At 41.4% G+C, this 21,287-nt stretch overlaps 1 protein-coding gene across 38 annotated transcripts in view; it reads left to right on the plus strand.

Moving 5' to 3' along the window:
• Positions 1 to 769: 769 nt before the first annotated feature.
• Positions 770 to 21,287, plus strand: part of FNDC3B (fibronectin type III domain containing 3B) — a 361,710-nt gene continuing 341,192 nt past the window's right edge. For 8 of the 38 annotated variants that reach the window (XM_086394520.1, XM_086394600.1, XM_086394566.1 and 5 more), the window contains exon 1: positions 770 to 911. The gene's annotated coding sequence lies outside the window, so the exon portion shown is untranslated. Of the gene's footprint in view, positions 912 to 1,069; positions 1,209 to 1,482; positions 1,809 to 1,928; positions 2,932 to 3,059; positions 10,551 to 14,723; positions 15,067 to 16,515; positions 16,666 to 20,789; positions 20,865 to 21,105; positions 21,285 to 21,287 lie in introns of those variants that run through there. The other 30 variants (XM_086394523.1, XM_086394576.1, XM_086394584.1 and 27 more) reach the window with 19 other exon arrangements.

Here is a 21,287-nt window from a genome sequence, read left to right on the forward strand (position 1 = left end):
AGTCGCTCAGTCGTGTCCGACTCTTTACGACCCCATGAACCGCAGCACGCCAGGCCTCCCTGTACATCACCAACGCTCGGAGTTCATTCAAACTCACGTCCATCGAGTCGGTGATGCCATCCAGCCATCTCATCCTCTGCCGTTCCCTTCTCCTCCTGCCCCCAATCCCTCCCACCATCAGAATCTTTTCCAATGAGTCAACTCTTCGCATGAGGTGACCATAGTACTGGAATTTCAGCTTTAGCATCATTCCTTCCAAAGAACATCCAGGACTGATCTTCTTTAGAATGGACTGGCTGGATCTCCTTGCAGTCCAAGGGACTCTCAAGAGTCTTCTCCAACACCACAGTTCAAAAGCATCAATTCTTCGGCGCTCAGCTTTCTTCACAGTCCATATATGTGCACATGAAAAAATGTCTTATTCTTAACTCTGATAATTACACAGCAAACCCCGCATTTATACCGGTGTTGGCGATCTTGGCAGAACATGAACTCCTCGCCTTTCAGGAGTTGCTAGTTCCCTTAAGCCTCAGACTTCTTTAAAGTCTAGCTGAACTAAAAGGAGTTTCTGGATAGTTATGCAGGACTAGAGCGAAACGGAGGATCCCACAGTTCCTGCGAATCGGGGCTTGTGGAGGCGGTTATACTCTGCAGATTACGGCAGTGGGCGGGCCCCAAATCCCCATGTGGTCCCGACATCATTGACATGGCGGAATCCCCCATCTAACCCTCCTGGTAGTTATTTGAGCGGCGGCGGCGGCCGGAGGAGGAGGAGATCGGCGGTGGGGACGGCGGCGGCGGCGGCGGGAGCAGCGAAGGGGCGGCAGGGATTCTCGGGGCTGTCGGCTGGGGAGGCGTGGGAGACCCGGTGTGTGGCGCGCCCGGAGCCCCGCGTTTCAGCCCCAGGGAAGGTAAGGGATGCAGGAGCGGGAGTCTGGAGGGCACCGGGATCCCAAGTCTCTGCCGCCGCTCTCGGCGCGCTGGAAAGCCCCGTCCGGACGCAGAGTCTGCCAAAGTGCGTGCCTGTTCCGGAGCGCTTCGGGAGCGCCGGGCTTCCCGAGGAAAACTTGCCGCCAGAGTGCTGGGGCGCCCTGCGCTGATCTGGGCACCCCGGGAACAGGGGGCCCGGTGTGGGGGGTGCCGGCCTGCGCTTTGGGGCCGCGTCTTACTGGTCTCCGGGCCCCCGCTCATCCACACAGCTGGCCAAGGTTTGGAGGAGGGAAAGAAACGGGTAGATTCTTTCTTGATGGGGAAAAAAAAAATCTGGGCAGTGGTTCCCGGGCTCTCCCTCCCCCCTCGCCCTCCCTAGCCTTCCCAGCAGATTTTGTCCGAGGAATCCGCTCCCCCTCCCGGAATCTCCGCGGCAGGAACGCTGCCCAGGAGGGGGAGGGCGGGCGGAGAGGCCGAGGAATCTTCGACGTGTCACTTTCTGAGGCTGTAGATTTCCATATGGTGGAGGGAGGAGGGCGGGTGTGCGAAGTGGGGCTGAAGTCGGGCCGCCTCTCCGCGCCAGGCGGGGGCGGGCCGGGACCTCCGACCCGGGGATGCTCGCGGGGAGGGTCCCGAGCCCGAGCCGGCCCCCCGCCCAGGCCAGGCCTCTCAGGGACACTCCCCGCCTCGCCGCTGGCCACCTCAGTGCGCGCCACGTCCTCCCTCCCCGTCCTGCCCCCCGGGCTCCCCCCGGGCTGGGGGCGGTAACCGGCGGCAGCGGCCGGACTCGGCGAGCCTGGCGGCTGGAAGCTCGGGCGGGGGAGTGGGGCGCGGCGGGAAGGAGCGGGCGACCCGGTGTGTGGGCCAGCGTAGCTCCGGTCAGTCGGTCACCCCGAGGGGCTCCCGGGCCGGGGTGGGGCGGGCGGGCGGAATCCGCGCCCCGAGGCGGCCGGGAGGGGCCGTGCGGACCGTCTGGTGCCCGCGGCTGGGCGGGGGCCGGCCGGCGTGGGAAGGGCTTGTCACTCCGGGCGGAAAGTGGGGCCTCGGGCTGTGCCCGCGAACTTTCCCAAAGGTCCGGTCCCCGCGCCCCGTAAGAGCCCGAGCACCCGGGCCTGATGTCCCCGGAGACGGGGCAGGGCCGCCCGGCGGCGCCGTTGGCGGGGAGGCTTCCAGGAGTGCGCGGTTGGAGTTGGAGCTTTTCGAATCTCAACTCCCACCCTTCTATCTTTGACTAAGGGAAGCGATGGCATTTTATCTAGACAGTACCGTTTGCGGACTGCCTTAAAAGTTAAAACTTTTAATTTTTTTCTCATCAGTCCAGCACGTTCTTGAAACAAGATTTGGAATTTGGCCGCAGTGGGCCGACGCCGGGGCCGCAGATTCATACGTTGATCTCTCCATCCTTGTTGGTTTCTAGTCTCCCTCCCCCTCTTCCACCCAGGCTTAATCATATTTTGGAACGGGCGAGGTCTTTTGTTGGGTGGGCACCCCCCTTGATTGCTTGTCTGTTTATTTTTTGATGTGCAGTTAATTTGATTTGAATTTCCTCCAGTTTCCAGGCTCTCGTAGGGAAAGCTAAGGAAGAGGGAATACGCCACCTTTTTTTTTTTTCTTCTTTTTTTTAATGTGGAGAGAGGTGGGGCATTGGGAAAGGGGAGGCACGGTGGTTGTGGGCAAAGAGTCAGAGGGAGCAGACAGACCCGGAAGAAAAGGAATCTGCTCTGGAATAACACTTTTTTTTTTTTTTTTTTGAGGCTTCTGGCCTCTGGCAAAAATGCTCTGTTCTACTGCCTGAGCTGCTCTTTACTCTCAAGTTAGAGCTGTGACACGGGGCCGGGACTACGCCCGGGGGAAGAGGCCATGCAGCCACGCCAAGAGCAGCCTGTAGCCCTGGTTTTGTGCCTTGTATGGGGGCCAGTGGTTTCCCCTGGTTGGAAGCGGCCTCTGTGGAACCGGCGTTTTGTAAATTTCCTGGCTCTCCGGGAGCGGCTGTTAATGACGGTAAAGTCTTTGGGCTTGCTTTCTGGTCCTGCAAAGGAACCTTACCTGTAAGGTCACTCGCTTCCCTCCACCATACGGAAATTCTCACTTTGTTTAGACACGAGAGGGTCACGCACAAGCTGGCCAAGAATGAGGCATACTTGGTAGAAAGAAAAAGTCACTAAAAAATGGTACTTAAACTCCTAGGCGCTTTTAAAATGTTTTGGTTTATGTGCTCCTAAGAGAAAAGAATTCTACATAAAGATAGTGTTCATTTTAAAAGAGATCTTAAAACTGTAAGATATCATCATGGAATAGGAGGTTGTAGCTTCTAATTACAGTATGTACAATTTCAGAAAGATATTCCAGTAACCTTTTAAGACAGACTTTATAAATAGCTCACGTCAGACCATGGGCTATATTGGAGAGTCAGTCTTCTGGGGTTTCTGGAGGAATGGTTGGGATCAGTTAGGAAGCTGGCTCTAGGAGCCTAGGTAGTAGTTTACTCAGTAGGAGTTTTGCCTAACATTTCATTTAAAGTGGCAACATTTGATAGTGTCCTTAGAACTGAAAACCTGAAGAACCTCCCAACTTTTCAGTTTTAGGAAAATGAGGCCCAGTGAGGGGGAATGACTTGTTCCGTGTTTGTGATTTTAGATTAAAATGCAATACTAGATTAATAATTACTCTTTTGGATATCTAATGTGTACTAAGTACTGCATATAGTGGTGGGTTTTTTTTTTTTAACATTATCTCATTAAAATTCTAATAGTCTTTCAATTTAGGTGATGTTAAGGACATTTTATAGACAAGGCATTGAGGTTCATAGAAATTTAGCAACTTGCACAAGATCACATAGAATTTTCTTTGGTGATGAAATTGGTTTTATATCTCTGCTGTCCAGTATGGCAGTCACCAGGCACGTGTAACTGTTGTACCATTTAAAATGTGGCCTGTTCGTAGAAGAACTACATTTTAAATTGTATTTACTTTTAATTATTTTAAACTGCTACTTGTGGCTAGTGGTTAGGTACCCCGATTTTGGGGACTGTAAAGAGGAACTTTCTCTCAAATCTATTTATGTTTAACTGGATCCCATTCCTTTTTAAGATTGCCTAGTTCAGTTTTCTTTCTTCCATACCACCAGAAGATGCTTAGATTTAGTTGTTAAGTGGAATTCAAATACCAGATTACCTGTAGCTCAAAAACAAGCAAATAATTGTTTTAAAAATACTTGCCTGTCATAGTAAAAACTGATAGACAAAAACTTTAAATGACATTTTCTGTTTGATTGAAATAACTGCTTATAGGAATTGTTGGTTATTTTCAGTATAATAAAGGAGTATAAGTAGGGAATGGTATGAAAAAATCACTAATAAGTTGAAAAAAACTACTCCCAGTATCCATTTACCTGTTCATTGGGTGATTTTTTTCAAATGTGTTCATTCAGGTAAATAATATAACCAAATCAGCGTTCACTTTCCTAATCTAGCTGCATGATTAACCTGAAGAATTAAAATCATTGCTTTACTACCAAAGGAAGATTCTCTTGGTGGCATATGGTCAAATAGTTTTCTGATAAGTGGATTTAATTTAAATCTTTTGCATTTTAGAATTTATTTGGTAGAAGGAATTTCAACAACTTTCTTATTTTATTAATATATGAAAGTGAAAATTCCAACTCATGTTAAAATAAGCATTCATTTATCTGGATTTCATCCATAAATATCCAATAACCCAATACCTTTTTCTTTCCTTTTTTTTTTTTTTTGCCTACTGCTTTCAGGAAAAGACAGATGACAAAATAATCTTTTATTAGAATTTTAAAAACAGTAACTTCTAGATTCGTTATAAATGTATCTGAAGCTGCTCTATCTTTCATAGTTATTGTATTGCTCAGGGATAATTGCAGTTCATAATCCTGACCCTAGAGTATTAATGTGATTCTGAAAGACACTAGTAAGTCAGCTTTAAATTGTTCTATATTATTTTAGTGTTGTGTGAATTGTGTGGCCTCCATCTCTGAAAATTGTAAATTCAACTAAAGGTGAGGCATCGGTTAATTAGACCATTCAGATAGCTGAAAAACCTTTCTATACCCTTTCCTGACTATTGGGATCATAGTTATTGTCAAAAAACCAACATAAGAATCATGTTATAAATAGGATTATGGTGTTCTTGTGATCGTGACAAATACTGGAAACATGATTTAACTCAGGATGCATAGTTCCATATTTTGGACATCAAGGTGCTTAATACAAATGAGACATAATTTAAAAGATATTGAAATGATAGGCAAAGATTAGAGATCTCATGGGCCTCCCAAATCTTATATCCCCTAGTGAGGGCCACATCTGAGTATCAGTTTGAAATCAGAATAGTCTGTCAGGGACTTAATTTACTTCTTAGCTGTGTGTCCTTGATAGATTTCTGAAACTCTGTTAGTCTGTTTCTTCATTTTAGTATAAGGAGAAAACATCTTACCTGTACCATTTTTCAAGTGGTTGTCACAAGGGGTTAATATGAGTCAGTGTATTGAACAGTGTTTAGCAAAGCCTTGCACAAACTCCATAGTTTATTACATTGCAAAGTTTAAAAACTGAGCTGTTCTTAGGGAATTAGTTTGCATGTTTTCAGAGACCTCCAAATCGTGTTTGGACACTTTGAAAAATGATTCATTTTTTTTATTTGTGATGAATTTCAATCTAAAGATTGAAATTTTATTTTCTCCATATTCCTAATGCCGTAGTTGATTTGTGACCTCTCAAAAGTTGTATTTCCTTACATGTGGTCCATAGCTGGTTGGCACTGCTGAAGTGGACAAGACAGTCAGCTTGATTCAGAATCATTCTTAAGGTGGAGGGGAAGAACGACAGTCTCCTAGAGGAATTTCCAAAATTGAATGATAGAGGCATGGGGTTCAGTCCCTGTATGGTATCTTGCTGCTGCTGCTGCTGCTAAGTCGCTTCAGTCATGTCTGACTCTGTGTGACCCCAGAGACGGCAGCCCACCAGGCTCCCCTGTCCCTGGGATTCTCCAGGCAAGAACCCTGGAGTGGGTTGCCATTTCCTTCTCCAATGCATGAAAGTGAAAAGTGAAAGGGAAGTCGCTCAGTCGTGTCCGACTCTTAGTGACCCCATGGACTGCAGCCTACTAGGCTCCTCCTTCCATGGGATTTTCCAGGCAAGAGTACTGGAGTGGGGTGTCATTGCCTTCTCCGTATGGTATCTTAGTAAGTCTATTATTTGAGCTTTCAGTAATTATAGCTGCATGTCGAGTGTATGCTCAGTCTCTTCTGACTCTTTGTGACCCCATGGACTGTCGTCTGCCAGGCTCCTTTGTCCATGGGATTCTCCAGACAAGAATACTGGAGTGGGTTGCCATTTCCTCCTCCAGGGGACCTTCTCTACACAGGGATGGAATCCTGCAATGCAGGCAGATTCGTTACCACTAGTGCCACCTGAGAAGCCCCAGAACAGGTTCTTGGTGGGGTGAAGTTTGGGGAATAGGATGGAGGATACTGGAGTGGGTTGCCATTCCCTTCTCCAGGGGATCTTCCCGACTCAGGAATCGAACCTGGGTCTCTTGCATTGCAGGCAAATTCTTTACCATTTGAGCCACCAGGGAAGCCCAGTTATAGCTGAGAATGGGGGGAGAAATCATTTTCTGTATAGGGAAATATTTGCAACCTACTGTGTTTTCACTTTGGAAATCACAATGCCTCTTCTTCACTTTAATGAGGTTAATACATTCAATGAGAGTGGTAAGACATTCAGTTCAGTTCAGTCATTCAGTTGTGTCTGACTCTTTGAGACCCCATGGACTGCAGCACGCCAGGCTTCCCTGTCCATCACTAACTCCTGGAGCTTACTCAAACTCATGTCCACTGAGTTGGTGATGCCATCCAACTATCTCATCCTCTGTCATCCCCTTCTCCTCCCGCCTTCAATCTTTCCCAGCATCAGGGTCTTTTCCAGTGAGTCAGTTCTTTTCATCAGGTGGCCAAAGTATTGGAGTTTCAGCTTCAGCATCAGTCCTTCCAATGAGTATTCAGGAATGATTTCCTTTACGATGGACTGGTTGGATCTCCTTGCAGTCCAAGGGACCTCAAGAGTCTTCTCCAACACCACAGTTCGAAAGCATCAGTTCTTCAGCACTCAGCTTTCTTTATAGTCCAACTCTCACATCCATACGTGACTACTGGAAAAACCATAGGTTTGACTAGATGGACCTTTGTTGGCAAAGCAATGTCTCTGCTTTTTAATATGCTGTCTAGGTTGGTTATAGCTTTTCTTCCAAGGAGCAAGTGTCTTAATTTCATGGCTGCAGTCACTATCTGCAGTGATTTTGGAGCCCAAAGAAATAAAGTTTTCTACTGTTTCCATTGTTTTTCCATCTATTTGCCATGAAGTGATGGGACTGGATGCCATGATCTTCTTTTTTTGAATGTTGAGCTTTAAGCCAGCTTTTTCACTCTCCTCTTTCACTTTCATCAAGAGGCTCTTTAGTTCCTCTTCACTTTCTGCCATAAGGGTGGTGTCACCTGCATATCTAAGGTTATTAATGTTTCTCCCGGCAGTCTTGATTCCAGCTTGTGCTTCATCCAGCCCAGCGTTTCTCCATGATGTACTTGCATATAAGCTAAATAAGTAGGGTGACAATATACAGCCTTCACGTACTCCTTTCCCAATTTGGAACCAGTCTGTTGTTCATATCCAGTTCTAACTGTTTCTTCTTGACCTGCATACAGATTTCTCAGGAAGCAGGTCAGGTGGTCTGATATTCCCATGTTTTAAAGAATTTTCCACAGTTTATTGTGATCCACACAAAGGCTTTGGCATAGTGAATAAAGCAGAAGTAGATTTTTTTCTGGAACTCTCTTGCTTTTTCTATGGTCTAGCGGATGTTGGCAATTTGATCTCTGGTTCCTCTGACTTTTCTAAATCCAACTTGAACATCTGAAAGTTCACGGTTCACATACTATTGAAGCCTGGCTTGGAGAATTTTGAGCATTACTTTGTTAGCGTGTGAGATGAGTGCAGTTATGCGGTACTTTGAACATTCTTTGGGATTGGAATGAAAACTGACCTTTTCCAGTCCTGTGGCCACTGCTGAGTTTTCCAAATTTGCTGGCATATTGAGTGCAGCACTTTCACAGCATCATTTTTAAGGATTTGAAATAGCTCAACTGTGAGCCTGTTATTTTCAAGTAAACCTTAATTCTCATCCTTGTGCAGCTGCTGGGAATGCACTTGGGTAATTGAAAGTGAAAGTCACTCAGTTGTATCTGACTCTTTGTGACCCCATGGACTATACAGCCCATGGAATTCTTCAGGCCAGAATCCTGGAGTCGGTAGCCTTTCGCTTCTCCAGAGGATCTTCCCAACCCAGGGACTGAACCCAGGTCTCCCACATTGCAGGCAGATTTTTTACCACCTGAGCCACCAGGGAAGCCCCTAGGTAGTTGAGGAAAAGCTTTATTCTTTAGTTGACACTGAATGCCTTTGAATATAGGAAAATATTTGTAAGCACTTTTTTTTTGCCTTAAAATACACAATACTGTATATATAGTATTAATGTGTTTTTTAAAAGGCAGAGAATGCTTCAGTCACTGGCTAGGCAGAGGCAGGTTTCTGTTGAAGCAAAGTACAGGCTCACTTGGGAGGATGACTTGATGGTTGGTACTTGAGCTTCCTTGGTGGCTCAGTGGCAAAGAATCTGCCTGCTAATGCTGGAGATGTGGGTTTGATCCCTGGGTTGCAAAGATCCCCTGGAGAAGGAAATGGTAACCTGCTTTAATATTCTTGCCTGGGAAATCCATGGACAGAGGAGCCTGGAGGGCTGCAGTTCATGGGGTTGCGAAGAGTTGGACTGAGCACGCACGTACTTGAACTGTTTGCAAGGTACAGCCAATGAGAAGCAGGTCCCTAGTCACAAGCTTACCCAGAAGGGGATTGTTTATGGTGTGGGTTTAGAGTCAAGGATCTGTCTCTGGAGACCAGAGGTTTGTGGGGGTAGGGGTTGGAACCCATAGAGGAGAGGGGAAGTTGGGAGGTTTTTAAACCACCAAGAATAAATCCAGTAAGCTAAGACTATAGTGATCATCTATTACAGGTGGGGAAGTTTCTTAATTTAAAAATGTATCAATCCTTGAATCTCTTTTATTGGTCCCTAGTTGAGATATAAAAACACCTGGATTATAATTTCATTGGCTAATGAAAGGTCCTTGCCAGAACTCACCGTCGGTTCAGTCACTGGCTCCTCTCATCTTTTGTTTGTGTAATATTACTACTACTTGTCAGTTTTCATATAGTTGGAGGGAGAAGATTTTAATGGTGTTGAGCCAAAGCTAGCATAATTTGCCATTCTAGTAAGTTTCTGTTTAAAATGTGTCTTGTATTAAATGATTATGTTTGAGTTTAAAATATAATTATGTAATTTTATTTCATTTACTTGTTTATTACTCAGGAGGCAGTTATTGAGTTCTAAACTAGGTGCTTAATGAAATATTCTATGCTGTTCTGACTTTTTTTGCAAATTCAAGACATTTTTCTGTTTACTTCAGGGGTCTTTTGCTCATATTTTTGAGATGTTGTAGAGGGAGCTGTGTTTGCCACCAGACTCCTAGGGCAGGATGTGACAATTTAGTCCTTTGCTCCTATCTGAAATCTGAAAAATGTTAACAATTGGAGCACCTATAGGCTATGTTTAAAACTAAATTTATATAAGAATTAAAGGCTTTTGATACAAACCTTGTTTTAACTTTTTGGAAGATGAACTTTTTTTTATAAAGGCAACCAATCAGAAAAATTTGTTTAAATTAAGTTGATATAATACAGACTCAAAGTGTTCAATTATGAAAAGCTTTCTGTTAAAATAACTATCTGGAAAATTGTCTTCATACATGAGCAAATGTAGTATGTTTGAGACATAATGGAAGATTCTAAAATCCCAGGAAATAACACGATTTAATTTATTCTTAAGGGGCTCAGTCAGTTTCTCCACAGCTGGTGGGAGAGGGTCTCTGTTAAAAATAACTTCATTGTTCTGGATGTAACTAATTAGGAATTTGCAATTATCCAGGCAAGTCTAAGATAAAGTTTGGCTTACTACTCTATATGAAAAGGTTTTACTGTAACAAATTTAAATAGATCATAAGAGGAATATTTACTTAATTGGGAGAACAAACCACTTTAAGCACCTTGGAAAAATCAATTTACTTGAAAACAATGTAAAACTGCAGTATGGGTTGAAAATAGTTCTACTACTGGGCTTTTTCATAGAGGTGTGGGACTGCCATGAAATAAACGGCAATTTTTTCAGTACTGTCACATGAACTAGGAATAGTTAGAAGTATATTTTTGTATACAAAATAAGTCATAACAGTAAGCAAATGTCCACCTCCCCATCTCTCATCCCACTCCCACCAATAGAGTCCCAGATATGCCTGTTGATTTGCTTTGAATGTTTTCTATTGTTATTTGTTTTGCTACTTGTTGTCTCCTCCTGTAAGCACTTGATGGCAGATTGGTGAGAGCAGGTGTTAAAGGCTTAAAAACATCATTATTGCTTTTAACTGCCCATCTCTTCCTCCATATGGGATTGGGCAAAGTTGTGGAAAGCCTGCCAGTGGTATTTAGGTAAGTTTATTATAACTCTTTCCCTTCTACTTTTACTAAAGCAAGGCCTTCCTGGACAGCTTAGTTCCAGGTATTTTGTGAACTGCCCCAAGAAAAGTAAATTTCTTTAAAAAATATTTAAAAATATTTATATCGACTTATTCAGACATGAGGTTTTCAAATACTTGACTTTTTAGAGTTCAGACTGACCAGTTTTTATGGTACAGGTTGTAAATGTAGGATCCTCAATATGCTTTTAGGGTATTATGCTCCTTTTTATCTTATATTGAAAAAAAATTAAAAACACATTTTATATTATTTAAGTCACTTAAGAGAAAAATGTTAAAAGTCATTAGATATTACTGTTCCTCATTTTTCTGTTTTTCTTGTACCAGGAAAAAAAAATCCAATTTAGGGTAATAAAGGTAAATGTTAATCTGAATTAATGAATCAGAGAATACTTGAATATGTTGAATTGGAACACTAGTATGTTGCTGTTGGGAATGTCCAAAGGTACAGCTGCTGTGGAAAATAGTTTTGTGGTTTCTCAAAAAGTTAAATATAGAATCACCTAGCAATTCCATTACTAGTATGTACCCCAAATAACTGAAAGCAGGGACTCAAACAGATACTTGTATACCAGTGTTTATACTGATATTATTTAGAATATCTAAAAGGTGAAAAAAGGCCAGATGTCCATTCACAGATGAATGGATAAACATAATGTGGTCTGTACATACAGTGGAATATTATTCAACCATAAACAGGAATGAAATTCCAATACATGCTACAACAGAGTTGAGCCTTGGAAACATGCTGAGTGAAATAAGCCAGACACAAAAGGGCAGATATTACATGTTCCTACTTATGTGAGGTCCCTGAAATAGGCAAATTCATAGAGAAGAAAAGGAGAATAGACATTACCAGAAGCAAGGGGAAGAGGAATAGGTATTATACTTTGATCCATCCTGAGCTTCTGTTTGGGATAATGAAAAGTTCTGGAAATGAACAGTGGTGATGGTTGCTCAATATTGTTAATGTATTTCATGTACCTGAACCTTCATGTACCCTGAACCATGTGATTAAAAATGGTTAAAATGGCAAATGGTATGTATGTTTTATCACAATAAAAAACTGAAAACAAAATTGGAGATTTCTTCCACATGATTTCAGCTTGCCTCTGTTTGCTCCTCCTCTGTCTACTCCGTGCTGGGTATGTAGATGTTACCCCTCCTTCCCATTGCCTAGTGCAGTGTAAAGGGTGATTTCCCCTAGGCCATTTTTGGAGGTCAGTGTTTCCTTATTTTATTAACTGACTTGAATTTAAGAGGAGACTATTTAAAAGTAGGAGATCCCTGGAGAGAGAGAAAAGAAGATATTTTAACATTTAGATGAGCCAGGTAGTTTATTAATATCCACAGACTGTGTAGGCACACAAAGGTGGTCTATGATGAATTTCACTGTGAGTCGTCCAGGGAGTAGGATGTACAATTAGACCTGTCATATTTTCTAACCTTTAAACATTTTTTGTAATTTCAATTGTGTCATCTTCCATACTCTAGGAAAACTTTGATTTCCACTTAGAGAAAGGGTCTAAGTCATCTCAGTACTAGTGTTGGACAAGCATTTAAGGAAACGCATTCTTCAGTTTGTTAGACTAAAACTTACTGAGAGGGGATAGAGTGAGAGAAAGCAAGTATGTAGTATTTTATTCATCTGAACTTATGTCTAGCACCTATTAATTATTCATAATGGTGACTGTTCTCTGAGTGTTGATTTTTTGTTTTGCTTCTGAGATACAGATGTTGAGTTTAGGTAGATCACTTATAAAATGGTGGTGCAGGATTTTTGTTAAGTGATTGGATATAAAGCTTAAACATCCGGCATAAAGTGCATGTTATGAATACTGAAAATATCAGATAAAAATCCAGATGGAAAGACTTCACTCCAGAGCCATGATTTTAGGTAATTTATCATTTTCTTTAATTTCTTCTGGCACTATTTCTGTACTTTTCAGAACACTTGTCCTTTTCAGTGTTGTCTGATTGTCTCCTTACTTGAGTGTAGGAATGATTACTTATTTACCTTAATGTCTTTGGAGAGTGCATAGTAAGTGCTCATTGGATGGATGGTTGGATAAATTCCTAGGCTAAATATGCCATTTAAACTTAGTACCTCTTCTAAGACACTCAAGTCATTATTTCTCTGCTGAAGTCGATCTTTTTGAAGCATGGGCGATATTATCGGCATTGTGTTTCCACGGTTTTCCTGAAATTTTTTTTTCTCATGGTAGGGATCTAATAAAATATTAAAAGCATGAGTCACTTTCAGTGCAAACCTAGCCTTTCATCCATTGCTATTTTAAAGAAACAAAGTTCTCCAAAGAGAACATGGATTATTTCCCCCCCATGTTTGTATCATATCACTGATTGATTTTGAAAATACAAATAGAACGAATAGCTTATATTTCTATTCCCTAAAAATGCCACCCTCAATTATGTATGTTTTGCTTGTCTATTGGAGTTAGTTTGGGAATTATAAATTAAGAACATTATTTTTGGAAAAAGGTGACAGTTTAAAATGATCTTCTTATAGGGAAACTCTAGAACGGAGACACTGAGGGGGCAGGAAAAAAAACCCAACATGTGTCTTGCTAAGTGGTTGGGGGTCCAGCAGAGAGAGTTGATTCTGCTAGACTGGAGGCCAGAGTATTTAGTGCTACACTAAGCCATGGAGCTCACTCCAGTACTCTTGCCTGGAAAATCCCATGGACAGGGGAGCCTGGTGGGCTGCCGTCTATGGGGTCGCACGGAGTCAGACACGACTGAGCGCCTTCACTTTCACTTTTCACTTTCATGCATTGGAGTAGGAAATGGCAACCCACTCCAGTGTTCTTGCCTGGAGAATCCCAGGGACAGGGGAGCCTGATAGGCTGCCGTCTATGGGGTCACACAGAGTCAGACACGACTGAGGCGACTTAGCAGCAGCAAGCCATGGAGAAAAGGTAAGAGTGTATGATGGAAATCTGAGGAGACTGACCTCAGCCACTAGCAGGGCGAGGTAAGCATACCTGAGAAGAGAAGAATCTCTCGGAGCATCCTAGGGCTAATGTATGGGGCGGAAGGCGCACGTGTGCCCTCATTCATTCAGTCTGGGGTGGGATCCGACATCTTCATTAGGTGTTTCAGGTGAATTCTGTGATCCAACAACTTTGGGAAACTCAGATTTGGGAACTCGGCCCTATTGGTAATCTATCTTTTTCAAGTTTTTTACCTGTTGCCTGCAAAGAGGTGAGGTGGGAGGAGTACTTAGAAGGGACAGCAGAGGACTCTAGTTAGGACCCAGGGCAGAATTGAAGGGTTCCTCAGAAGGGTTTAACGTCCTGTTCTTTGGGATAAAATGATAACCACCCTTAGTGGTTTAATATAGAAACGAGGACACTTGTCATTTGTGCACTCAATCCAAACATTTGGACTGCAAGCCAGATGTAAAATAGTGACCAGCAATAGTTGAGCACATACCACGTGTCAGGGACTTGCATGTATATAAAACTATGAAAGAGAAGATTTCTATTTTTCTGTTTTCACTATCTACTGCAGAAGCCCAATCATACCTGGTGTGCTGTAAATGTATGTCAGTGAACTAAGATTAAAGGATATGCTCAAAAAGGTAGAAAAGATCACCTGGACTGCAGAAGTTTTTTTCAACTATATCACACTGCTGCTTTAATAGTTCACATTAAATGTCTTCTTTGTATCTCCAGACTTGGAACAGGGTCTGTTTGTGTTCCCAGGTAGCTGAATGCTAAGGCTAAGTACTAGTTGAATGCCTTCCATGTGTTCAACCTGTCGATGGTCCAGAAACCTAAAATTTACTTTTGAAACAATAATAATATTCTGGACATCTCCCAAGAGGGAGATTTTCCTAGATTGTTTTCTGTAATAGCAACTGAACCTTGGATGAGAGAAACCAGAGAATAGACGTATACTTCATAGAAAGTAATATATGAGAAACTCAATATAGTGAATGGGAATGATCTAGAGCAGCTGATTAAGAAATGGTAGTGAAGTTTTATCTGACTCAGACATGTGGAAAATGCTGTGAGAGAGAGTCCTTTTCACTCAGTGGCAACACCGTTTTGTTCACCTTGCATTCTGTCTCCCCGGTGCCTTTCATTTAAGTTAATTTATATAGTGTAAGATCCTGTACTTATAAGCTGCACCTGGAAAAGCAAGTCCTCGCATTCCTAATACTAACCCTTTCTGTCCTTTTAAGGCGAATAATTTGTGGTGTTTGGGTTGCACTGAAGGCAGCCACAGGGGTGGGATGAGCCCAGAACTGACTAGAACGTGTCTCGTCTCTGCAAACGCCAAGAGCAGCTCCCGTGGTGCATAAAAGGTGACCTCAGGATTCAGAGAGGCCCTCTGCTTTCCCAGACAGCCCAGGCTAAACCTGGGGAGCTGGCAGCCCTAAATGCTTCCTTTGTTAGAAATTATTGCGCTCCCTACTCCATCTTTAGAAAGTGAGTTCACCAAAGGTGAGTTAAGGACAAGGCTTTGAAGTGGGACCTGACTTGCTTTCTCTCGCTGTGTTTGTGTGTGGGGCGGTGTGGATGAAGAGTAATGAAGATGCAGTGCCCACGGCGGTATTACCTAAACACTGCTGCTTACTCCTTCACGAGAGTGCTGCTCATGGTCCAGAAGGAGCCGTGTGCTTCTCTGGGGATTGTGTGTCCACAGAATGGGGAGGACTGTGAGAACAACCTTCTCTTTGTTTCTCAAAACTTCTGTCCAGGAGGGAGGCTATAAATGGTAAAATGTCCATGACCTGTTGCCATCCCAGAGAGGGGCTCCCTGATGCTGGCCTGCCTACATGCCCTCCTCTCGGTGCAGCTCAGGGCTAGCAAGCCTTTGCCTTGTAACCAGGCTTTCAGAGCTTGATGGTGGTGGTCTTCATGACACAGAGTACTACAGGATCTAACTAACTTTAAAATTTTTAAAATTTTCTTAAATTGAAATATAGTTGATTTAAAATGCTGTGTTACTTTCAGGTATATAGCACAGTGAGTCAGTTATACATATGTGTGTATATATCTATTCTTTTTCAGATTCTTTTCCATTATAGATTCCTACAGAATGTAGAGTGTGATTCCCTGTGCTCTACAGTAGGTTCTTGTTGGTTATCTGTTTTATATATAGGAGTATGTGTGATTGAACTAACTTGTAAGAGCACTTAATTTTAAAACATCTATTTTATGCCTTAAGGTGTAGAGGAAACAGTGTTAAGCACTGTACAAAAGGGAGTATGTTTTCATTTTTGCATTTGGGCACTTTGTTGTCTTAAGTTCTAAATTGCTTGGATCCTCGCCTGTCTAACCCTTTGTACACTTTTACCACTTTTCACCTGAAAGTGGAGGTTTATTGATATGTAATTAATTTTGGATAAAAGATGCTGAAATTGCCCATGTGTATGCTCATATTCAAGGAAATTATGAAATCAGCTTTGAGCCTCCTAGAAAGGAAGTTCAACTTTTAAAATGCTGCCCTTTTAAAATTATTTAGCTGTTTAGTGAATATGTCTCATTATTTATACTTAGCACATAAAAATACTGGATATGGATGTTCTTTTGTTATGCCACAAATGAAGACTGATAATTCCCAACCCCCTAGCTATATCCCTGAATTTTAGACCAATGTATTCAACTATAGATCTTTACCTTAATTCCCACAGGCATTTCCAACTGAGTCTACCTGCTGTCTTTTTTTTTTTTAAAGAGACTTATGGGAGCAGGGAGAAGAAATGGATAATAATTTTTAAGGCTTGTGTCTTAATTCAGGTTTTAATTAGCAACAGATATCTTTAATTTGGACTTCCCAGGTGTTGCTAGTGGTAAAGAACTCCCCTGCCAGTGCAGGAGACATAAGAGATGCGGATTCAGTTGCTGAATTGGGAAGATCCCCTGGAGAAGGGCATGGCAACCTACTCCAATATTTTTGCCTGGAGAATCCCATGGACAGAGGAACCTGGTAGGCTGTAGCCCCTAGGGTTACAAAGAGTTGAACACGCCTGAAGCGACTTAGCACACACGCATCTTCAATGCAAAATTTCTTTACTAATGCAGTTGAATTATTTCCAGGTATATTTGATTTTGACATTCTGATCTTGCTATGTGGTTACTGGCCTGTAGCTTTAACTGTATTTTAATGATACCTGGGACACTCTGATAATTTTAAAACCTAGTCTTTTAGATTTTTCTATTTTCTTATTAAATTTGTGGAAACAATGTCATTTCCTATTTATGTTTTACTTTCCAATTCTCTTAATTCAGTTTTCTCAGGAGTGCAAACCCATTAAAGCATAGTAGTTGGCTAATAAGAGAAAATTGAGGGTACAAATAAATTTTCCCTAGATTCCCTTAGCTTCATTTTGTTTGGAGTAATTTTAGGCCCCGAGTGTTTGCCATTAACGTTCTATTTTTGCAGGCTTTCCTCTCTTGCTTTTGTGAGAAGCAGGGATTGTAGGAGGGAGTAGAGGAAAGTAGGCCAGGTTTGAGAAGGATGTAGTGCCAATGAAGGTGAGTGAGTTTGTCTCTATTATCTTTTATGTGGGATGATGAGTTTTCCAAATTCTAATTTCCACTGAGTCATCTGTGAGTTCAGTAGAGGGGCAGTTCTTTGTCTGCTGTCAGATGTTCTGCTTGGCAGATTAATGAACAACCTTTTTTTTTTTTAAGTATTTTTAATGCAGATTGCTGTATTTTTATATTTTTGGTTAAATGTCCATTTTGGCCAAGAAATAACTTTTTCATGCCATTTTTTCAGGAAAAGCATACTAATAACTTTCTAGAAAGCTTAATCACAAGATAGGTTGGATGAAAAGGAAACATCTTTTAGAGAAACCACTCTTCTTGGAAGTTTTCTAGTTCTTGTCTGTAAATAATAGCAGAGTATCACATACAATTTTTTTATTTGTGGGGCATGAGAAGCTAATCACTTAACTTGGACCAAATATTTTTGGTAAGAAGGTAAATCTTTCATCATCATTTGTAGTGGGAGGACTGAGCCCACGTGCTCTGGAAACTGAGCCCTGAGTTTGAGACCCCAGATTTTCAGCTCTCTGCAAATGTGTAACTCTGTTTGGTTAACTACAGCATTTTGGTGGCTTTGTCTGTTGAAAGGAATTGTTAGAACTGTTTAGCTCGGTATGATGCTTTGTCAAGTGCTTAGCAAGAGAGAGCTGTTATTTTATTATTTTATTCACTGATTACAGACATTTAATCATTGGACATACTTCTTAATGGGATGATAGTTATTTAAAATCATTTCTCTGTTACTTTAAAAATATATATGAATACAAGCCATCACTTTTGTCTTGGACTTACCCCTGACTCCTTGAGTGTTCTTGTTCAAGTGACATCTTTGTAGTTCATCTCCAAAATCATGCTTGAGCTGTTTAGCTTATAAAGGAATGTGGGCATAGAATGAAATAACATAAGTGAGAATCACTTTGGGGGGTTGGAGGGAGCGTGTCACAATGCCAAGAAAAGTACTTTAAAAAGTGCTATTTCTACCAATATTTTTCTTTTTCCCTGCCATCTCCAAGATAGGTGGTCTCTTTTTAAGTAGATATACAGCAGTTTTGCTTCCTCTCCAAAGTCTGGGATCTAAGGAAAGTTGTAATAAAGGAGAGTGACTTGCTCCCTTTCCCTCTCCCTTTTTTGTGGATGTTGCTCTAACTTTTTAAGAGAGAAGATTGGGCCTTGACTTTAGTGGGCAAAACCATGGGGCTCCAGGACCTGCCTTTCATCTCTGGGTCTTCACCTCGGATGATGTTCTTCATCTCTACACAATGGCATAGAGATGCCACTGCAGCATCTGTGCAGGGGAACAGCGCGGTGCAGGCTAAGTAAGACCTTGACATATTTTAAATCTTAGCCATCTTTGTTGCTCACTGCTTCAATGCTCATTTCTTTAAAATAACATAGAATATTTGGCAGAGGTGTCAATGACTAGAATGGTTTTCTCTGCTTTGGCAGTGCCTAGGCCTCACTAACTTCTTATAAATTGGAAGCTTAGCTCCAAAAACATAAAAGAAGAAAAACCTGAATTTTAGCTAGTTGTGTACTGGCAGGTTGTCTTAGACATAAACACAGTTGAATGGAAAGGATAATAGGGACTGGAGTCTGTGTTGCTCCATGGGAGTGAATGAGCCAGTGTTAGACATTAATGTTGGGGGAAAAAAACAACCTTCACCACTTTAAAAAAACAAAACAAAAACAAAAATCTGGCAGTCATTGCAGGCTAACTGATGAAAATGAAAGGTCAGTTCCTTCGGTGCCCCACCTCAGTGTATGCCCCAGGCCATGTTAATAATGGCAATCCTATTATTTTCTTGCAGTAAGCAGGAAATGCTGTCTACACCCATTAGATTTGTTTGAGTGGCCCCTGGCTGGAAATGAAGAAAATTTAATTTTCTAACTAGCTAGGAGGAGGAAAAAAAAAATCATGCAGTGCTGCATAGAGGTTGATTGGGGGACTGGAATAAGAAGAGTGTTATTAAAAAAAGAACTTGATGTTTTTAATCTCAATTATAGGAATGTATGTACATTGAAATCATGAATGGACTTGTATACAGGTTATGTGTGTAGAAAATCTTTCTGAATATTGTCAGAACTGGCTCAGTTCTGGATTTTTTACCACATTTTTGCAGACTGCACAGTTCTCACATATCCCACTGGCTGCTGGAAACTTGCTGGGTTAGTTGTTTTTAAGATTGATTTGCTTTTCAAAACCAACATTCATTTTGGAGAAATTTGTATATTCATTAGGGCAATCAGTTACTCTGTTAGTATCAACAGCAGGAAGAAAAAAATTGGTATTAGGTAATGTTACAGAGAAAGTGAGCCTCTCCTTGCCTTTCAGGGTTGCATTGACTAATCTTGGTTGCATTGGCTTTCTTGGTTTTCACTGATTCATGTCCTTTGCTTAAAAATGAAATCTTTTAAAAAGTGTGTTTTTTTTTTTTTTAAAGCAGGTTGATGATATTCCTCCTATATCTTTACATTTTTTAATGAATCAGAATATCTTTATTACCATTTTGATATTTGGTTTATTGGGATGCTCTGTTCCAGATTCTCAGTTGGTATATAATTCATTTTTCTAAGACAATGTCAGGTTTTCCCAGGAAATACATAATGAAGAGTCCCTTAAGTTGAAGGGACTTGTTTAAAATCACAGGAGTAGCCAGTACTAGAAGAGCAAGCGTTTCAGTCTTTGTGTCCAGAGAAGGTAAAAGAAACCCTTCTGTTTTAATGGATCTGTAATTCCTATGGAACCGGTCTTCTTGGGTTACTTCAGGTCATTGTGTTTGCTTTGCACTGACTGTACACTTAAGAGTTTTTTCTTTGTTTCCTGAAATGCTAATTTCGAAAGGAGTTTGTTTCTAATATCAGCATAGCAAAAGACCAGTGAGTCAAGGGAGCTTTTATGAATATCGTCCTTTTGTCTTAATTCCTAGACTTTGAGCAGTTTGCCTCTAGTGGTGAGCATTTTGCCTCTGACATTTTGCTTCAGGTTGTCATTGTGAACATTTTTCATAACGTTTATTTTCCTCATTTGTTTGTCACCATCAGTATAAGAAGAAGTAAAGCATGGGATCCTCAGTTTTTGTAGCTAATCATGATATATGTGTGTTTTGATATTTTGGCGCGAGCACATTGTGTGGTACATATTTGGGGGGACTTTTTAAAATCCAAATTTATATTTCATTTTTAAAAGAAATGGTACTTTCTAGTAGCCTTTTCTGTTGTAAGGGTCCCGGTGGGTTTTTTTTTTTTTTGACACTTCTGAGATTAGTCTTCCTTGAGACTCATGACAGGAATTGCACCCCATGGTGTGGGGAATTTGAAACTTACACATAAAAACAATTTAAAGGGCTTTGGAAAATTTTATGTGATACTGGGAGTCAGATGTCTTGATCTAAAAATTTATTTGATTGGGAATTTAAGTTTGAAATGTTTGTATGGATTGTTAACTGGCTGGCTGGGATCTGTTATAGACTGGTTAAACTATTTGAAGTATATCTGGTGTATTTAAGTTTGGCAAGAAATCAGGGCAGAGATACAAGTTAGGCGTTATTATTTATTTTTCTAAGTCAGTAATGCAATTCATCTTTTGCCATGGAAAAGTAATCATTGAAAACACTATACCTGATAGCCTGTATAAACTTACTTAACCTGTAGCTTAACGATATTTTTTCCAGGATGCTGACCGGATGATTGCGTATAAGGATGTTTATCCATCGTCCAGTGAATTAAAACCTTTAGAGGAATAGAGGGTGTGTATCATTTATTCCTAGGGTTGTTCTTTTGAGTGGTTTAGTTACTGAGAGCCTTTGTTTTGAAATGTTTCAAACCAGTTAGGCATCTTTTGACCTAAATTTTCCAGCCTTCAACTTTAAGGAATACATACTTGGAATAGCAAGAATGTGAAGATTTAACCAGGTAGTCAGCTCCTGTTAGCTGTGAAAGGGCCTGGGCCTCAAACTGGTGTTTACTAAATACTTGTTTTTTTTGCAGACTGTTGTTCCATCATGAAGAGGGAACTCTCATAGTGAACTGTCATAGAGAACCAGTTGACACTGAGTTCTCTGATGTTCTCTCAGGATTCTCATGACTCAATCTTGTAAACCTCTGAATAAGTATAAGCGATGGAAGAGGATACATTTCAGTTGAAATGATTCTTCTTGTGGATGTTGGTG

The sequence above is a fragment of the Bos grunniens genome, chromosome 1 (assembly GCF_055505025.1).
Source record: "Bos grunniens cultivar Pamir isolate PY7600 chromosome 1, Bosgru_T2T1.0, whole genome shotgun sequence".
NCBI lineage: Eukaryota > Metazoa > Chordata > Mammalia > Artiodactyla > Bovidae > Bos > Bos grunniens.